Here is a 6,730-nt window from a genome sequence, read left to right on the forward strand (position 1 = left end):
AAGAAGAAGAAGAAGAAGAAGAAGAAGGTGGCACAATGACAGGATGGCCAACTTTCGAGGGCTTCCCAGTTCGATACCCTCTGCCTCATACATATTTTTACCTTCAAGGTCTCGGAACAGTTTCACCGAGCAGGTTAGCATGACGCTGACGTGTGATTTCATACACTTTCCTTTGTGTCATCTTGAGTTAACGCACAAAAAAAAAGCGCTAGTTTCTTGTAAACATTACTAACAAAAATTTAAGTTTGCCTTTATTAATTGTTCTAAATATAGGACCTGAATTTATATAATTAAAAAAGATAAAAATAAAAATTGAGTAGATTTATGTTGATGAACACATTTAAAATGATTAAAAAAATTGAATTTTAGATAACAAATTTTTAAAAGTTATATAATTTAATTATCATATATATTTTAATATTATCGCTTGTATGAGTGTGACTCTCGACAGGGTTGTGGATTGGATATTAGATTTATGGAACGCTTTAACTTGTACAACTCGTATCAGCTCGTAATTCTACTTACTTATAGCTCCATCGCTCATTCCCAGACACTTAACAAATAACTAGCACATATGCTAAGTCTTTTCCACCCCGCAGTGTCTTCACTAGACGTTTCCTGGTAACGGCTTCTGACAGTGGCTATCCCTCTGCTTACGTGTTCAGGTACAGGGAACAGGAACTTCCTTCCAAATGTGAATTTTTGTTCTTCTCTTCGCAAACTGACTTTCAACTGACAACCAGCTAGGCTCAGAGTCAAAGTCTACACGCTACATTATGTTAATATACAAATGTCTTAAGCAATGTAACACTCAGTAGTAGCAATGCAAAACTTAGTGGCTTACGAACTGTATGTTTCCCTTCGTGATGTGTCCTAGGAATCCAGACATGTTGGAGATAAACGGTCTAGTATTTCAGATAATTTTATTTCATGGCTAATGCTTCAAACACCTTAGTAGGTTAATTACAGATGCAAGTTAGGAGTAATATTGTTCTAAGCTTTCTGCCGATGGGGAATATAATGAAGAAACAATTTAGTTATTTCAGCACACTTTTCTCCAAAAAAAAAAGGCAGGGCGAGGAATGAGCATCTTGTACAACACAATTTTGTTGCTAGTTTCTGTTTCAGGACTGTTATGTAGGAACCAAAGAACCAGATAGAAATGTGAGTCATAATAGACAGCCTCAAATTTATAAAACTCCCACTTCGTATGGCGAAATATATGACGAAACTTCATAACTTTTAAAAATTTAATAAATCACTGCGAACTCCTCACTTTGTAGTCTGCGTGCTGTTTGGGTCGAACACCTGAAAATTCAGCTAACTGTAAAAATATGCCAGCGTTACTAGGCTACAGTATTTCCTATGGAAAACGTAGCTTGTTTTAAGGCCGTACTATCTTTTGGTGCCATGCAACCTATCATTAGCAGCACCGTGACTAACTTGCAAATATATTCCTTCCACATTTGCTTGAGCACAGAAATATTTTGTCTGACACAGTAAACAGAGAGGCGAAGAACGGTATTCACTACGCCTGCTTCTCATTCAGAAGTCCTGAGTCTGATTCTGGAAAGCCCGATTTTTCTTTATGAGATATTTCCTGTCAGTGAACTTGTGCTCTACATTCGTACTTTAAAATAAGACGTAAAACAACCGCCTCAGTATACATAACTGATTTCTTATTTTTTCGCTGGCTCTACAGTCCCCTTGGGCCCTGGCCTCTGATTATCAGTTTCATGACTATTTCTTTACAGACAACAGGACTCCTTGGACGAGTGAGCAGTTCGTCACAAAGTCTCTAATGAGACACAGAACGACACGAACACAGAATAAACGCATACATACACCAAACATCCATGCCTTTGTGTGGGATTCGAACCCACGATCCAGGCTTCCGAGCGAACAAAGACAGTACATGCCTTAGACCGCTCCGCTACCGTGACCGGCTAATTGATTTTCCGCTTCTGATTAAATAATGTTAAAACCCTACATGTTTCGTTCTTAAACATCATCTTCAGGTGGAATATCGAATATTAAATGAAAGTTTACGATTTACATATATCAGTAAGAGGTGAACAGACAGTAAAGCTATTCCTGTAACAGGCCGTGGAGGTTCATAGGGTTCTGAGACATAGAGGTTCCCACATTATCTAGACCAGGGGTCTCCAAACTTTACGAAACGCGGGCCAAATTAGGTAATTCAGCACTTTCAACGGGCCGGATAAAATGAGAACTTAATAACTCTAGGTATATGAGTTTTATTGAAAGCACAGAATTTCATAAACTAAATACAGAGTACGTGAGAATAAATTATCGTATATTAATGACAACAGACAGTAGCAGCAAATGCTCATATTTTCATCACAAATTATAATAAAACAATTAATGTGAATGATGGAACTCTTTTTGCATTCTTAAAATCTGATTAAATTGAGGTTCAAATTTTGAAAAGCTAATCACAAGTAGCGACTTTAAATGTTCATCGGATAAATTTGCCCTGTATTTCGACTTGATGTACTTCATCTGGGAAAAAGTTTGTTCACACAGATATGTCGTCCCAAAAATGGAGATAAATTTACAAGCAAATTTCTTTAAATTTGGAAATTGCTCAGAGTTCAGAAATTTATAAAATTCGATCAAATTTCCTTCCTTGTATTTGTCTTTAATATGATAATTTTCCTGAAGTTCAATAATTTCCATTTGAATTTGACTTGGGACATCTGCAGCATCACAGTCAAACGGATTTTGAAACAATCTAATTTCCTGAGCACTGGAATCCAAATCAGCAAATCGCTTCCGAAATTGTTCTTTCAAATCTAAAATGACTAAATTTGCAAACGAGGAAGGAAATTCTGCTTCACCCTTTTTATGCAACTCTGCACAGTATAGCATATGAACAAAGTTACAATTTTTCACTTGGCTTTCCAGAAGTATCAACTTTGCTCTGAATGCCTTGATAAGTGCAAATAAATCACAGACTAAGTTATTTTCACCCTGCAACTTTAAATTCAAATGGTTCATATGGTTCACCAGATCAGCAAAAATGCTAATTTCCAAAGCCACTAGGTATCTGATAAAAGTGGTTCGTGATGGTTTTTCTCGGTAAGAAATATATCAATTTCATTCCTGAGCTGAAAGAAGCGCGAAAGAACCTTTCCACAGCTAAGCCATCGAACTGCAGTATAATATGTCAGGTCAATGAGCTCGGAATCACATTCCTCGAGAAAAGACCGAAACTGGCGATGGTTAAGTGCATGACAGCGAATGAAATTAACGATAGAAATAACAGGTTTTAAAACAGAGCTCATATCAAGGTGTTTTGCACAGAGTGCTTGTTGGTGGATAAGACAGTGAAGAAACATTGGCTTTGATATTTCTGCATCCTCACAACCTTTTGTGATTTGGCCAACCAAACATATTTTTATACGAGACATGTTTTTTTCCCATCAACTGTCACGCACTGCAGACGGTTCCAGTCCAAATTATATTCTGTTAGTGTTCTTTGTATTTCTTTGAAGATATCACCTCCTGTTGTAATGCCATGAATGCTGTGAAGTAACGCTAATTCCTGTGTGGCATTCAGTTCATCGTCGACGCCACGAAAAAATACTAATAGTTCAGAGGTATTACAAAAATCAGTTTAAATCTATGAACAAGTATTTTTTTTTACAAGTACTCATTGGAAAATTAGTTAATTGGCGCATTCCTGCACAATTTTTTCGCGGTCAGGATGTGGCCCGCGGGCCGTAGTTTGGAGACCCTTCATCTAGACAGTTAGCTCACGGAGGGCGGGGCGTTCTTTGCCTGGTGCTCATTTCTGTTAGAGGCTCAGTTGACCCCAGGCCCATAGTGAGTCTAGAAGGATTAGGTCAATTGGACAATTCAGTCCCCTCAAAGGGAATAGAACCCGCGCCCTTCCGGCTTCCAGCGTAATACTACCGAGTACCCGCACATCTTTAAGGGATGCATCATGAACTTTATTACAACGCTTTAATGAATTGAACGTTTAAAATCCTTCGTTTCTTTTTTTTTTTATTTTTATCAGAAGAGAGCAGAAGTATAGAAAAGTATTATTTATTTAACTTGCTTAGTGCCCCTCTAATATCCGATATCCGTGCGGTAGCAGCTTTGCCCCCCTCCCAAAAATGCCTTCTCACGAGCACCATTTTCTGACGTCATTGGTACACCAATTACTGTTCTACAGAATAACTGAGGCATTTCTCCTTCTTTCTTCCATCCATTCTTCGACCCTCACATCCCGCCCACCTTCATCATCCTCGTCTCCTTGTCTCGAGCAGAGACATATATACATATATATAATTGTTCTAATGCTTTCATCCCAGTGTTTGGAACACCACTAAACAGATAATATTATTCAATTAAAATTTCCCCGCAACTGATACCTGTTTCCAATCATCTTCCCATTTTACTCTACTGTTCAAGAAAACACCCAAATAGTGTCACGTGCATGAGCGATAATAGACGGTGTTTGACTTGGAAATTAGATTTATGGAACACTTACAGAGCGCAACTACACCTAACTACAGCGATATCGCTAATTCATACATTCTGCAGTTCACTACAGCACGTAATAAAACTTCTTAGTCTGTTGTCTTTTCACTGGTTAACGCCTGCTAACGGCTTCCAATGCCGTAGCTTCCTCAGCTTCCGTGTTCACGTCCTTAGTGGCCTGCGACTGTCTCACAACTGACTCAAAGGCTGGAGGCCATTTCACACGAACCCACTGCTCCGACGAAACGACGAGAAAAAGTCATCTCCAACAATTCATGTATTAAGGTTCGGCCACACAGAGCGCTACGTACGCTACGTTCGCTATACGAACAGAAAAGTATCTCCCTTTATTGCCAATGTGATTGGCCACACAGACTTGCGTACGCTACGTACGCTATGTTCCCTATGTTAGCTGCGTCGCAGAGTGTACACGGCGTACGTAGCTTACGTAGCGTACGTAGCGAACATAGCGCAGCGCTCTGTGTGGCCGAACCTTTACTCTGTTATTTTTTGTGTTTTCTTTTTGTTGCTACGAAACGTGCCTAGCGACCTGCTACCCTGCAACGGAGGTCTCAATGTTGACTGCGTAACCTCAGAAATGGGCAGCGCCATAGCTCAAGCGGTTAGTCGCTGGCTTCCCACCGCGGCGGCCCGGATTCGATCCCGGGTGTGGTCAAGTGGAATTTGTGGTGGACAAATTGGCGCTGGGGCAGGTTTCTTCCAAGTACTTCGGTTTCCCCTACCAATCTTCATTCCACTAATTGCTCCACAATCACCCTCACCTATCATCTGGGGCTGGTACAATAGGCCAGAAGTGGCCGCAGTATAAGGGACTTAGTCCCAGCCCACTAGCTATTAAAAAAACTCGGAAATATGTTTACCGAACCGTTGTCTAGCAACGGTCACAATCTTAACAATATTTAAAGTAGTAAAAGCTATTCGAAATCGTATGAGCTTTCCTTATAGACACCGCAACATATAGTAGAAAAAACGTCACGGAAGAATAAAAATAAAGCAACATCTTCATTCGGATATACACGTGTATATATTCGTATAAACGCAGGCATCCATCCATACATTGAGTGAGATTCGAACCCACGACCCCATTGTTCGAGCCGGCGAAGACAGTTCATGCCTTAGACAGTGAGGCCACCATGAAAATGATAGAATTTGGACAGCAAAGCTACGTAATAGGCCTATATACTGCACGAACCACTCCCAGAGCCATGAGACAGAAAAATGTGGCCATGAGTCCTGAATGGTTCGGAAACAAAAATGACTGCGCTGGCCGACAGATGAAGATTGAGGATCTGGAAGCCAGTGTTGCATTTCTTACTCTGATCCTGCACTGTTTCCGCAGTTGGATGTAACAAGGGCACATTGTAAAAACTGCGAGCAGCGATAGATCAGATAAGAGGTTTGGCTCGCATGTATCCATGGAGTGGCTGAGTGATTCGCTTCATTCCTATGCAAGACGCACTTCGACAGAAACGTGACCAACTCAGGGTACACGAAATTTCTCTGGCATCTGGTTATGGTCTGCGTCTCAGTTCTGCTTCGAGTCAAGCAAAAAGACTTTGGTGATCATTAACGCTTTTATCTCAGTGGTGACTATATGTACCGTCTGCTTGTATCTATGGCTCTACAGCCATTGTGGATCTTGGTCGTTTTTTGAGGGGTGGGGGGGTTCTTAATCTATACGTAGTCGGCAGGACTCCTTAGACGGGGGCTCAGCCCGTCGCAAAGCCGCTACCCAGACACAGAATAAACTCACACAGACATCCATGCCTTGAGTGGGATTCGAACCGACGATCTCAGGGTTCAAACGAGAGAAGACGGTTCATGCCTTAGTCCGTGAGGCCACTGTGATCGGCACCGTCTGCTTATACGCTAATTAAGTTCGGACATTTTCCACAGAGCGCATTTAAGGTTGCTCGCCTATCGGCGTGCCACCTTTCCTTTCTTTCCGAGAGCTGTACTTGCTTCTCACATTGATAACTCTCCAACCGTTCCAGGCTCTTCCTCCTTAAGGCTGCTCGTCCAGAGTAGTCTCACGGTGCGTCACCATTCCTTCCTTTCCGATGCCTGTACTTCTTTCTCGCGGTGATTACATTCCAATCGTTCTCTTTGCTCCCTCCTTAAGGCCGCAACCTTGTCCCTTACTTGTACCTACTCGGCATGGACCACATAGAAACACCGTTCATCTGTTGCATGCATA

This window comes from Cryptotermes secundus, unplaced genomic scaffold, assembly GCF_002891405.2.
Source record: "Cryptotermes secundus unplaced genomic scaffold, Csec_1.0 scaffold334, whole genome shotgun sequence".
Taxonomy (NCBI): Eukaryota; Metazoa; Arthropoda; class Insecta; order Blattodea; family Kalotermitidae; genus Cryptotermes; species Cryptotermes secundus.